The sequence below is a fragment of the Triticum urartu genome, chromosome 6 (assembly GCF_003073215.2).
Source record: "Triticum urartu cultivar G1812 chromosome 6, Tu2.1, whole genome shotgun sequence".
NCBI lineage: Eukaryota > Viridiplantae > Streptophyta > Magnoliopsida > Poales > Poaceae > Triticum > Triticum urartu.
Window position 1 is genome coordinate 446,016,635 of NC_053027.1, and position 14,261 is coordinate 446,030,895.

The 14,261-nt window shown below is 45.7% G+C and overlaps 1 long non-coding RNA gene across 1 annotated transcript; it reads right to left on the reverse strand.

Moving 5' to 3' along the window:
• Positions 1-7,691: 7,691 nt before the first annotated feature.
• Positions 7,692-9,211, reverse strand: LOC125512312. The gene is made up of 3 exons (XR_007285290.1): positions 9,123-9,211; positions 8,181-8,559; positions 7,692-7,750 (listed from the first exon to the last, which is right to left on the reverse strand). It is a non-coding gene; the product is annotated as an uncharacterized LOC125512312 (long non-coding RNA).
• Positions 9,212-14,261: the final 5,050 nt, after the last annotated feature.

The following is a 14,261-nucleotide window of genomic DNA, read 5'->3' on the forward strand; positions in this document are numbered from 1 at the left end:
TTGTCAGCATCTCCACGCACAGTACTCTTCCGATGTAAGTCGGTCGTTGACCACATTGACCACGCCGCGCCGAGAGCACCACGGCGATGGATGACGGCGAGGCCTAGGAAGGGGATGAAACGGAGGCAGGGAAGACTCGACAGTTGTTTCCCACGCGGAGGGGAGTACGACTGTACGATGGTTTACTGGTTCGTCTGCCGTCGCTGGAGAATAACAGCAGGTGTGGGTGAGTAGAGGGATGGCTAGGCCAACGATGGGAGTAAGTTGGGGCGGTGAGGCCTGCGCGGCAGCACTGCCGGCCGCGGGGAGGAGGGAGCAGGCAGTCCCGCCGGCGCTTGTTTGAGCGGCTGGAGCAGGAAGAGCAGAGATTGAAGAAGCACGACGGCCATTGGATGGACATCCAACAGTCAGTGCTTGTGCGTCAGCCTTTTTTTAGGAAAGCCTCAAATCTGTGGAAAACAGCATATAGCCCATCTGCCATTATTTCTAATAATTTACAGCCCATTTGCTAATTCTTAAGGGTTTTTTGGAGCCCATATTCTTTTTGTTAGCATTACAGCCCATATTGTGGCCACGGTTAAAAAATTATATGAATTTTTGCATATTTCGGTGCGGTCCGAACTGTGTTTAATCCCGAAATTTCGACTCGCATTCAAACTGATTTTAAAAATAAATGTATATCAATATAAAATCCAACAAATTCTCCACACATAAAAATTAATGTAATTTAAAATCTTGAAATGAAAAAAAAAGATATTTGAAACTAATTGTCGGTTTGATGTGTTTTAAAAATGTACATCCCATTTCTCATTACTGATAAGCCATTTTCTCGGCCAGCCGAATGAAAGCTCTCCTCGTCTTGAAAGATTTGCAGCCCAACAGGCCTGACAAAGCGACTTACTTGGCAAATCACAAAAAAACTGGGCTGTGGCCGTGGACCCAGCTGTCAGCCTCTCCACGTACAGTACTCTTCCGATGGAAGTCGTTCCTTGACCATGTTGACCACGTCGCGCGGAGAGCACCACGGCCGTGGACGACGGTGAGGCCTAGGAAGGGGATGACGCGAAGCCGGGGAAGTCGCGGTAGTGGAAGCCCGCGCGGAGAGGAGTACGAGGGTTCACTGGTTCAGCTGTGGTGTGAGGCTGTCGTCGCCGCAGGGCCTGGCCAGCGATGGGAATAGTAGGGGGCGGTGAGGCCTCTGCGGCAGCACAGCCGGCCACGGGAGGCAGGAGCATGCGGGCTTTGGGCGGCTGGAGCAAGAAGGCCAGAGGTTGAAGAAGCACTATGGTCGTTGGATGGACATTGTACGGTCACTGGAGCTAGAATCGTTCATATTGACTAAGTTGACAAAGCCCTTCATCCCCGTCAACTTAGTAGTCCCACAAGTCAGCCTCCCACCAAGGTGGGTCCCAGCTAGCTGGGGGAGTATTCTTTTTTTGTGCTTAATAAGGAGGCACATCCGGTGGGTCCGAGCTGACAGCAGGGGGAATGTTTTTTTCGCGAAATACAGTGACCCGTCCGGTGGGTCCCAGCAGTCAGGGGAAACGATTTTTTTGCAAAATACTGGTGGCATGTCCGGTGGGTCCCCGCTGTCAGGTGGAGGAATAATTATTTTCCGCGTAATAAGGATGCACTTCCTTGCGGCTGCCGTGGACCTAGGTGTCGGCCTCTCCATGTACAGTACTCTTCTGATGGAAGTTGGTCATTGACCACATTGACCACGCTGCCCCGAGAGCACCACGGCGGTGGATGACACGCTGCTAGAACCGTGTGTTGACTATAATAAGTTGACAAAGCCTTGCATAGACGTCAACTTATTTTTCTTAGGGGCCGCGTCACTTAGTAGGCCCACAAGTGTGTGGCAGAGAACTTATAGCCCATTTGTGTTTTGTAAGAAAGTACAGCCCATTTTTGAATTTTAATGGAATTTACAATAGCCCATTTACAGTTTGTTAAAAGTACAGCCCATTTTATAGCTAGGACAATGATTAATAATTTCAACCAACCGTTGAGGACAGAATTCAATAAAATTTCCCACATTTTGATGGGATCCGAAATATTTTTATCCTGAAATTTCTAGTTAGATTAAATATAAATTTGTATTACGTAAAAATCCAACGAAACATTGCACGCGCAACAATGAAAATTTAAGATTTTCAAAATCCATAAATAATATTTTATAAACTAATTTCTTGTTTCATGCATTTTTTTATAGTTACTGCCTAGTTTTTATAATTACATCCCATTTATTATTTTTTTTAAAGCCCATTTTCCTGTTAAGCCTAATGCATCCCTCCTAGGAAAGATTTACAACCCAGCGGGGCGGAGAATAACAAGTTGACCTTGTCTAGATATTCCTCAAAAAGACGTATAGCTGGGCTAGCCATTTTCATCTTGAAAAAAATTAGTATCTGGGCTGGATATCTGGCCTGGGCTAGACTGGCCACAACCCGCCCAGTTAATACCCTGCTCTCCTCTGAACAACAACGAAATCATCGCTAAGAAAAACTCTGCAGTGCTCAGGCCTCAAAAACACAAATACTGCTCGAGCTGCTTGGTCCCAGCTGTCGGTCGCACCTTGTGCAATTCTCTCGTTTATATTGACTACATAGGTTGACAATGGTGTGGGACCGTGATGTCAGGAAACCAGGAGAAAGCAAAAAAATAGTTGTACATAATAAGGAGGCTGACGGTGTCCTGGACCAGGGGGTACTCACCACGTCATCTCCGGTTCTGTTAGATTGGGCCGAGGACCCCCATGGCCATATACTCATGGGCCAGTTCGGACAGCTGCCGCATACAAGGAAGATTCCACAAGACTTGGCGATCAAGACAAGGACTTCTCCCCACCGGCGTATTCGGCTAGGACTCTTGTTATCCTAGGCCTATGGTGCATTGTATAAACCGAGGCCAGGCTAGTCGATAGATATATAACAACAATCATATCATAGGCTAGCTTCTAGGGTTTAGCCTCAACGATCTCGTGGAAGATCAACTCTTGTAATACTCATATCATCAAGAACAATCAAGCAGGACGTAGGGTATTACCTCCATCAAGAGGGCCCGAACCTGGGTAAACATCGTGTCCCCTGCTTCCTGTTACCATCCGCCTTAGACGCAGAGTTCGGGACCCCCTACCCGAGATCCGCCGGTTTTGACACCGACATTGGTGCTTTCATTGAGAGTTCTGCTGTGTGATCGGCAAAAGGATCAATGGCTCGCCCGCTGGTCAACTGCGACGCCAGCATCTTCGTCGCCGGCTCGACTGGTCACCTTGGCTCGACCGAGGACCATGCTCCATCTCCGATCGTCATGTTCGTACGGGGACCTTCTTCAACATCAACTCCGATCTTTATCATGATCATAGAGGAATAATCCATGGAGCTCAAGGGCTCAACGTCAACATTGCCCTCGGGCGGCCGTGCTGTTTTTATGCACAGCGAACTTGTATCCGCCGTCACCGCCTCCTCGAGCGTCGGTTTGACGATTGCTTCGGTGGAATAGTGCAGAATTATGTCTACAACAGCCATGCAAAATTTCGTCGAGTTCCGATGGAGGAATCTCCGACCATCTACGATATACCGAAGTCGTGTCAAATCTAGACGGGAATCTGCACGAGTTTAGGGCGTGGTCTCCAGAGCCCAGCTCGTCGGTCCTTTGGAAGATCCGACCATCCATCTACTGCAGAATTCCCATATCTACAACCCCTCCCAATTTCAGCTCAATCCGACAGTTCAAACTTCGGGAACCTTCCGATGAGTGGGCCAATTTTCAGATCTGTTTTCTACGCGAATACGGATCCGACCCGAATTCATGTTTCTTTATGAACATGATATTTGACAACTTTTTTAGAGGAGTTCTCTTCTAGGGTATTGTGTGTCGTTTTTAAACATGTGCCAGTAAAATTTTAAGCCTCCCTGAGGTCATCATCATCATCATGCTGGTGTCAAACCAGTCCGGCAATATTGCTCCAAGGCTGCCGACCTGCGCTAGACACGTCGTCACTTTGCTGAGCCGAGCTCAACTTCTTTGGATCATCATCTCGGCAAGCCGAACAAGAGTTCGGCATCGCAAAGGATAAATCATCACGAACATCATCGCCCCGTGGATTACACAGAGCGGGCACACCGGCATCGATGCACGGTCACTTCATCAAGCCGGCATTGACCACGTCACGACCTACATCGGCAGGGCCGCACTGTTTCTCCTTCAAGCCGGTGTCCATGGAGCCGACCTACTTCGACTCATCGGCTAACATCGAGGCTTCGACATCTCTGCTGGACCGGGGGCTTCGCCATCTCTTCATCAACCTACTCCGGAGACTTCGGCGTCACTAGCCGACCAGCTTCGTCACGTTAGCTGGACCGAGGGCTTTGCCTCGGTGAGCCAACCTTTGCCAGCATCGCCATGACGTCGCTTTATCGCCCATCAGGCAATGGGTGTGCACATCGAGTCGAAATTTTGGAAATCACCTTTCTTCGGATTGCTACAACAAATAAACCAGGTGCTATTAATCCTAGTATTTTTTGCTTGTTTGGGTTCATTTTTCCCAAGGAATTATTACTCTGGTTTGTCCATCACTAGTACAAATGCCCGTGCATTGCACCGGGCAAAAAATGAAATGTAACCTGCTCCACGTGCCATTATGCAACATTTTTTAATTTAATTTTTGCAAACATCAGAGATAAGATTACACTGAGTATTTCTTTTTGTACGATGAAATTTGGAAGTCAGAAATAAGTACATATGTACCGATCTTCTAAGACTGCTCGCGTCAACGAAGCACATTCAAGTATTCTACTGACCTGTTTCTTCTTGTGGTCGGATTTTGGAAGAGAATCATCATTCAACACAAGCTTGTTCACTCCCTAATAGATGGAAGTAATGACAAGCCCAAGAAGTACCACTATGCCCATCATTCCTTTCAAAGATACTTCCCAACCATCAACTCTTGGACCCATTGTCCTGCGCAAATTTGAGAAATACTTCACAATACACCCAGAAAAGATAAGGGCAATATTTTATTTACCCCAAGCCAAATAGAGGGTAGAATTCTTTTGCTTCATCAACTGTGGTGATATGAAAAAGATTTAATCAACTCAACTGGAGCACAAAGGGCTATCATTTAATAAGAAAGCTGACCAAATATGAAATAAATACTCAAGCTCAAAATTCCATATGGCAGGCACAATAATGACATGGACAAATGGTACCTCAAGGAATTAAAACTGAGGTAAGGGTTGCGGTCAGTGACCGGAAGTAGAATATGCTTAACTTGGGACAGAGCATCAATTGCTAAAGAACATCCAGATTCAGTCACTTCAGCCCTCACTGGTTAGAAAGCAAAGGCAAACAAACATCAAACAGTAGGTCTCAGATCAACCATCCATCATACCTCTTCAAACATATCAGAAGTAAGGATGTTCCTTGCAAGTTTGATTACAAGTCACCACAAATTTCCCTGCTTAGAACAAAGTCAAGCATGGTGAACAATTCACTAACTTCGGTGCAGCAAAGGAAGGCGAATACATTGTCAGAAGCGCAACTATGCTTGGTCAGACACACAATCATTAGAACATCACATACAAAAAAATCAGCAGTAGCAACCTGAACCCACGTAGTGACAGTACAAAGCAACGGCCAAGAAATCAGCGTACAAATCTCAAGAAGACTTCAAGTCAGAGGCCGCCACCCGCGCGCCTCCGTGGGGAACCCGGCCGGGGGCCAATGGGCCACAGCCATGGGCACCACCGTCTGGGGAAGCAGCTCCGGGGCCGTGCTGGCGGCCGGTAGCACTACCCCCGCGGTGCGCACCGAAGGCCAAGGCTGCGCCGTGGGCGCCGCCTCTATTGCGTGCGCTGTAGAGCGCTGCCTTGCCGACCATGTGCCATCGCCCCGCAGAGCGTCTTGGCCAAAAATATGAAACATAATGCAATGGCATGTTTAAAACTTTTTATAAAGTAAAAATATTTCAGAAAAATAGACATCACAGTTTTACATATGTATCACACAATAATGTTTAGACTTTGTAGTTTTTTCTAAGAAGGTTGACCGCATATTCAATACCAGTTGTTGAAATAGGAACATATAGTTCTGCATTTCCACTCTACACATTGTTATTTCAACAAAAATGAATCCATTTTCAGATATTTTTCATATTTATGAACTTCAAATTGCTCATTGTTTGAAGTATTCGACAGTCTATACACAGTCAGGGCAAGATTGGAAAGATGATGATAAGGGTAAGAAGATGGACCAGACACTAGATTAGTGGACGACTATGGGATGACCTCATAATTCAGAAGGGAGTCAAAGTAATACTCCCTCCATTCCAAAATAGATGACCCAACCTTATACTAACTTTGTATTAAAGTTAGTACAAAGTTGAGTCATCTATTTTGGAACGGAAGGAGTACATGATAAGACATCCTTAAATTCAGCATTCAAGGTCGTAATAATATCCTGATACTACAGATATGCTGACAGCAGAGCACGGTGTCCGTACCAAGTGGAACCAAACTTGTAGGCAAGTAAACCTGACACCATACCAATATGTAAATAAGAAGCAAAAGCGCAAGGAAAACATAGCTCACACAAAGGACCGAGAATTAGTGGCATAAATTACCAAAAGCAACCGGTTGTCCTATAGTTCAAATCAAATTCTAAAGCAGAGGCTGAATATGGTAGAGACCCGTCATCTTTTTATTTTAAAACTTGTAGCGCCAGGAATTACTCAGGGACATTGTACACTGCAACAATTTAGTGTTTGCTTGTACATCACCGAGGACATATAGCTCCATCTGTAAATTCAGTAAATTTGTACAAATTCAGTATATTGACAAGGATCAATATGTAGCTGAGCACCCTCTCATATTGATCGTTGTCTACCTATACACGGGGAAAATTAGTTACCCACACACATATACACACACACATGGGGATCTAGAAGAAGAAAAGTCGGATCATTTGTAGGTGTTATATCTTTGCAGAAGGTAAAACCTTAGTGGTACCCTAAGTAAAATTCAATGTGTGTAAACTGATCTGACAAGGGAAACTTTAATTCAACAAACATGGCAATCACTAATTCTGATAAGAAGACATGCTTGATTATATGATCTAAACAACAGCCTTGTTATATTACCTGACGATATAGGGATGACTGAAACTTAAAGTCCATAAATTAAGAAGTAATAGGTCACAGGTTGCAGAAGAGGACCACGCTTGAATTTCCAAATGTTTATCAAATGATCAAAAAGTCCAGTTTGAGACGCTATCATCTGCAGCAGGGAAGTATAGTAACATCAGGGCAGTATAGTTAGAAGAAAAAATAATGCAACTAAGCAATCATGATGGAAAAGGTAAAACTAATACAAACAGAGTACTACAGAGAACTACCAATATCACTGATAAGTACTGAATCCAACACACACAAATATCAACACTCTTAGCTGGATGCTCCAGATCTCAGGCCCACCTCACCTACCTCCTGCTTAGCTGTGTAGTTGCAGTGCCGACCAAGCAGCATGACACTGCCAACGCGTGCCGGTGATCAGCATCAGTGTGAACTCGCCATCAACAAAATGATCTTTCCCCTGTTCTATCAGCGGGAGGTATACTTTTCCAACACTGAACATTGAGACTTCTCAGACAAAATATTTGGACACACATGAGGATTAATTTTTGGAATTCATTGGCACATGCATACATTTTATTTTTCGTCGAGTAGCTTGGGGAATGAGGTCCCTTTAATCTGAATAAGAAAAATACAAAAGTTGTTTATCACTCTATCCATTTTTTCACCACTACTATATGGTTCCTGTAGGTTCGGGTTTATTCTGAAAAATAGTAGCATCATTATTAGCAACGTTCAGTAGGTCATTGCCTCTATATGAATTGGCCTTTTGGATATGTGATTCCACTCTTTTAAAATTTATTCAGTATAATCCTTGTACAATGTGTGAGAAATCTGATAAAATATGTTTAGACCTTGAGAAGCATATTAACAAATAGGTGGCTAGCAGGATTGGAAAAACAGAGCATGATGGATGACAGAGAAAGAGAGACAGATAGAGAGAGTATTTTTAGACCTTGAGAAGCATATTAACAAATAGGTGGCCAACACAAACTTGCAAAACATAGAATATTGTATGAGAGAGAGATTGGGCTGCAACGTTGCTTACACATAAATTTTCTTGTGGACATTCAGCAACTGGATCATGACTTGGGGTGAGGGATCCATGGTGGTCGTAAAAGAACCCGCATTTTCGAGATCTGACAACAGCTGACTGTTGACTCCCTGTTCGGGCTCCGTAGACGCTCACGCAGCTGGAATAAAAGGCAAAAGTATTGTCACCTGTTACCTTTCTTTCACGAATTACATTGCATCAGAGAATGGTATAGGGCAAGGCAAATCACAAAGTAACCTGGTTAACCTATTGCAATATCAGCTCATTTGTTTTGTTTTCATGGAGCTGATTCTCTATCCACACAACAACCATCTCACCGGTTGTGCCCATAACATCCGAGCCAACATTTTCTTTACCGACAATAGATTCAATCCTGTTGATGCAGAAATTTATTCCATCATGAAAATGAGTTTAATTGCAGCACTGAAAGGGTAGTTAAATTCATGTACATCACAACCCATCATAAGGAACTAACCTGATAGCGTGAGTACCATCAAATAAACACAGACCGACCTTACTTTATGTGGGCCTGTATGCACGAACATAGAGCATTACCATATTATTTGCAATTTACGGATAATTCATAAAAGAATCATCTCACGAGAAACTCTTCTATGGATGGAATTTTGAACAAGCGACGAGAAAATAGAGAAAATGGCATACCTCTGCAATTAACAAATTGAGGATCGTCCCTCTGTACTGGCTCAACACTTGTTTACATTCCATGCAGATAATTTCCTCAGCTCCAATTGCATGGCTCCATGAACAATTATAGCCTGCAAACAGCATAACATAGGCAACAATCTAGTCTAACAAAAGACATAATCTATTTCTGTATTTCAAGGCCATGTTGTGCAGAAGTATTTTCCATCCTACTAATATGTACCTAGAGGGTTAGACAATTCTGAAACTAAAGAAGGCACCTCAAATACTCACCATGTTTCTTTGTTCCTCACCTGTCAGTGCACGTCGGTGACAGCCGGAGGAAGCCAACATGCATCCACCTGCAAGGACTTCGCGCCACCGCGTCGGATCCCTCTTTCTCTCACGCCTGTCTACCATCGGCTGGCTTTGGCGAGTTCCTGCCGAGATCGTCGCACCGTCCATTCTTTCTCCCTCACCTCATATCTCCTTTCTGCCCAGGGGCCGCCATGGATCCGCCCGGGAAGCCGCACTCCGTCCTTCATACGCGTCACCGACGACCTCCCCATCGCCACGCATGGATCTGGGTCCTGCAAGTTCCATCCCCCGATGTTCTGCATCGAATGCGAGCCCTCCCGGGCGGCGCACAGCGAGGAGCTCAGGCACACGGAGGAGAGGAGTTGAAGCGAAACGATGGCGAAGGGCGCTGCAATCGCCGTCGTCAGCCGACGGCCGGAACGGCACCGTATCGAGCACGGCGCGGGATCGCGCCTCCTGGCAGCTGGGATCGGGAGGCGACGGAAAGAACTGTGGGTTGATTCTCCGAAACCACAGGGTTTTTTTTGCAGCAACTTGGTCCTTGAGCGACGGCCCAACTTGGCCCATATGCGTGAGACGTGAAAAGAAAGGCCTGAATTACTTGATTTCGTGGATAGGTCAAGGTGGGCCAGAGGTATGAGACGGGAGGATGCTCGATCGCGTGCTCGATCAGGCGGCGCACGAAGCTCAAAATTTAGTACCACCTTGATTATGATTTAAATTTAAAGTGAATGCATAAATTCACGAGAAGAAGCGCATTGTGGCAGTGAACCCGGAGACTCAATCTGTGCTTTATTATTAGGGAGAGATATGTACACAGGTCTATCGGATGGTGGCCGCATTAACGACGGTCGCATGGTGGTTCGTTCAATTTCTGTACATGGTCCAGAGAAACGCCGCATCCGGAACTCGGACCGGCCTATGAATTCAGGCTTTGCCACGCCTTTACCGCATCACGCCGATGCCCTGCATCGACATTGACTTCGGTGCTAGGCCATATTTCTTTTAGTACTACTTTGCATAAATTATCTATTATGCAACGATTTTTTTAAAATTATTATTATTACTACTATCTCTGGTTTGCACTATTTTTTGTGCACACGAAAATGATCCGGGTTGGGCAGTATCGTCAACTCGGCGTACTGACATACCACATCACCTCGGTTGGACGGGGGGCTTCGTCAACACTTCATTACCCTATGCAGGGGACTTCGGCATCACTCTGCCGGCCTGCATTGACCGTGCTATGTCACCACTCCGGAGTGCCGAGCTCTTTGCTCCGCCACCTCGGGAACGGCTTGGGGGATGGAACCTTGTCCCGCATCAAGCTCGGACCGCGTCATCAATACCAAACACATTAACCAGCTAAGTTGCCTTCATGCTCAAAGTTTTAAATTTTTAACTTGTGTTTGGTTCGACCAAGCATTATACTTCTTTGGAAAAAAGTTTCTTGTAAAAAATTTCCTTGTCAAAACTTTGTCTGTGACACACAAATTCAAATACCTCATTTACCGGGGGCTTCCTTTATGAAGCCTTTCCTCTTGCAAATGATTACACTTGTACGACTTCGTTCCTTGTTCGTGTATTACGCCACAATATGCACCATGTTGACTTAAGCGATTTGCAAGCTGGGTTGCCTCGCTCCTGTGTTTACCCCTACATTCCCAATTGTTCGGCTAGGGAGTAAAGGAAGCACCTCTGCGATTGTCACGATCAGGTCATCCGAGCCGGACCTCAGACTAGGTGAAGCCGAAAGCTAGCGCTCTTATTGTTTTCAATTATGGTCGGCACACAACGGAACTCATGAGTACTAAAAATCTATTGCACAAGTCTCATAGTAGCAATGAGCAACTGAAGAAAGGTATCGGTGGGGGTACTATTTTCTTCGAAGATGCTTCTTACACTTCGTCAGTAATATAGCATAAGTTCCCTGAGCGCGCTTTGTCTGTTACAGCCTTATGGCCTGATTGCCTGGTTATCGGAAACACCGTCGATATTCTCGACAGGTGGAGTACATAACACTCTTTGGCCCTTGACCGAATAGGGAGAAGCCGATGGTCGGTTAAGACACGTTAAAGTTCGGGTGAACACAGATATGATATAAGTACTTCGGTACATAGAATCATTATACATAAAATTCTTTTACCCACGTCACTTGGGGGATCTTAAATTTATATGAGCCGTTTTATAATAAGTGTTCTTCTTAGTTGTGGCAAAGTTATTATTATTATTATTATTATCATTTATCACTCCTTTTTTCGACACGAGTGTGTGGTCACTAGCCGGGGAGCCTAATTTCTCTCTCAAAGCCGCTAGTGTTTAGTTTGCTAAACTGGCCTAATGGGAAGTACTCCGCCTTCGGGATAGGAGGTTGAAGCCGTAGGCTGACCCGCTTGAAGTCTTGAGATAGGATGTGTCACGTTAAAGCATGACAGAAGCACTTTTTTTCTAAAGTCCAATTTTCAGATTGGCACCGAACACTTGATCTTGTTCGGACGTCAAGTTTTTACTGACGTTTTTTGGTTTTCCAAGCTTATGGCACTTTCAAACTATTTGTGTGTTTTTAGCACAAGTCTCGCGGTGCAACGCCGGACACCTTTAGAGATTCGGCAAAAACATTCTCGGATATTGCTATATATGCATCGGTTTCGAATTGTGTCTTCGGTCAATAGTTGGGTTGCCCGGCTCCTGCACTTGCCTCCTACGTTCCGCTTTGTTCGGCTAGGTGTGCAAAAGGAGAGCCACTGCAATTGTGCTTCCAGCTCGCATGGTTAAGCACCTCAGTGGAGAAAGCCGAAAAGTGACTGTCACAATAAGCGTAAACTGGTCAATGATCCGATGACTGTGTTAAATGACGGGTCGTTCATAATATTGGCCGAAGTGTTTACGACTTGATCTCGGCTGTCACTGAACACTAACCGGGGGCTCGTAGCAAGCTTCCCAATTTAAAACTCCTCTGATTAAGTGAACGTTATAAAGCCCACATATATGATTGCCTCGTTTCCGCTAAAACAACCGCCTTCGGGTACCAAGACGTCGGCTAAGGGTTGTCTTGTTATTACGGAAACACCCTGCGTAGTATCTACACAGGGGTAGAAGCCTATGATGGGCCACTTTCAACTGATAAACGGTCGCAACGGAGTCAAAATAAACATATCATCGGCATTTGTATTTTACTTTGGATATCGATCCTTAATTCGGCCACCCGTGCCCACATTAAGGCTCGGGGGCTACTGGGCTTCGTGCTTATTATTTACAAACATTAAAGGGGTACATCGATCCCCGGATCTGGTGTTGCCACCCGACCAGTGTCTCGGGGGCTACTGCATTGACAATCCTATGTAGAAAATTTAAAGTGCAATATAGTTTTAGAGGAGATTATTATCCTCAGGTTGGTCGGCCGCACCCAACCTGAGTCTCGAGGACTTTGCACACCGCGTTTCTATCCCTAAGTATGTTGCCGAGCTGGGACTTGATCCTTAGGCTGATTTTATGAATCGACCTGAGTCTTAGGGGCTACTAGGGTCAGCGGTTTGATATTTTCCTTCAGGAGCATCCCGGATATTAGGCCAACACACACCTTGAGGGCTACTGGCTATACATCTCAGCAGAGATTACTTTGCACAATTCAAAATTAAATACATAAAAATCAGCCCATGGTCGAGGTGGTGTACTACCTCGGATATAGTCCGCTGTTGGTGCTCGACTACAATAGACACCCCGGAAGCAGTCTGGCATAAAGCTCGGACGCCAGTGGTTGACTCCGTAGAGGGCATTTCTGGCATTAAGCTCGGCTAAACTCCTTCGACTTTTTGGACCAAGATGATCTATGACATCTTGGATATAGTCCAGCGTTGGGGCTTGGACACAGTCCGGCGTTGGAGCTCGGATACATTTCGGCGTTGGAGCTCGGAAGCAGTCCGGCATTGGTGCTCAGCTGCAAAAGATACCTCGAATGCAGTCCCGCGTAGGAGCTCGGACGCAAGAGGACACTGCCTCCCGGGAACAACTTCAAAACCCGAGGTGTGGCATAAAAATAACAAGGCATTGATAAAGGCCGGAAACTTAAAGGGGCTCCTCGAATACCCGACGTGTAAACTCTTCGGATGCACTTCGGCGATCCTCAAGATCGAAGATGAGAAGATTTGTTGAACCAGTTTTCAAGACCGACGACCGAAGATGAAGAACAGTTCAGAAGAATTGAGGAGCGTCCCTAACTTGAAGACCGGTTCAGGGGGCTACTAACAGTGTCCTGGACTAGGGGGTACTCACCACGTCATCTCCCGATCTGTTAGATTGGGCCGAGGACCCCCATGGTCGTATACTCATGGGCTAGTTCGGACAGCTGCCGCATACAAGGAAGATTCCACAAGACTTGGCGATCAAGAAAAGGACTTCTCCCCACCGGCGTATTCGGCTAGGACTCTTGTTATCCTAGGCCTCTGGTGCATTATATAAACTGTGGCCAAGCTAGTCAATAGATATATAACAACAATCATACCATAGGCTAGCTTCTAGGGTTTAGCCTCTGCGATCTCGTGGTAGATCAACTCTTGTAATACTCATAACATCAAGAACAATCAAGCGGGACGTAGGGTATTACCTCCATCAAGAGGGCCCGAACCTGGGTAAACATAGTGTCCCCTGCTTCCTGTTACCATCCGCCTTAGACGCACAGTTCGGGACCCCCTACCCGAGATCCGCCGGTTTTGACATTGACAGAGGCACTTGCGTATGTATGTCTATGCCCCTAGTGGGTCCCTAGTGTCATCCAGTCAAAATTAAGTCATCTCATGAATCCTCATGTTCATTGATGATGTTAACAATGCTCGGCGCCACGGCGAGCGCAACAACTCGAAGGACAACGGAGAAGGCCTCGCGGGCCCTACGGATGGTATGATATAGCGTCCGCTACTCACTCAGGAGGCTAGGATCATCGGACACCTATGAGCACCTTCGCGAAACTGAGACGACATGAAACGGTAAGGCCGCGCTTGGGAGCTCTGGTTTATTTCAAACATGTATTAACATACAAGTGTAGTTTACTCGTCATCGGAAACAACGCGTAAAATACAGGCGTAATGAAACCGAGGGCCTGAGGTCTGTAAGTAAAAC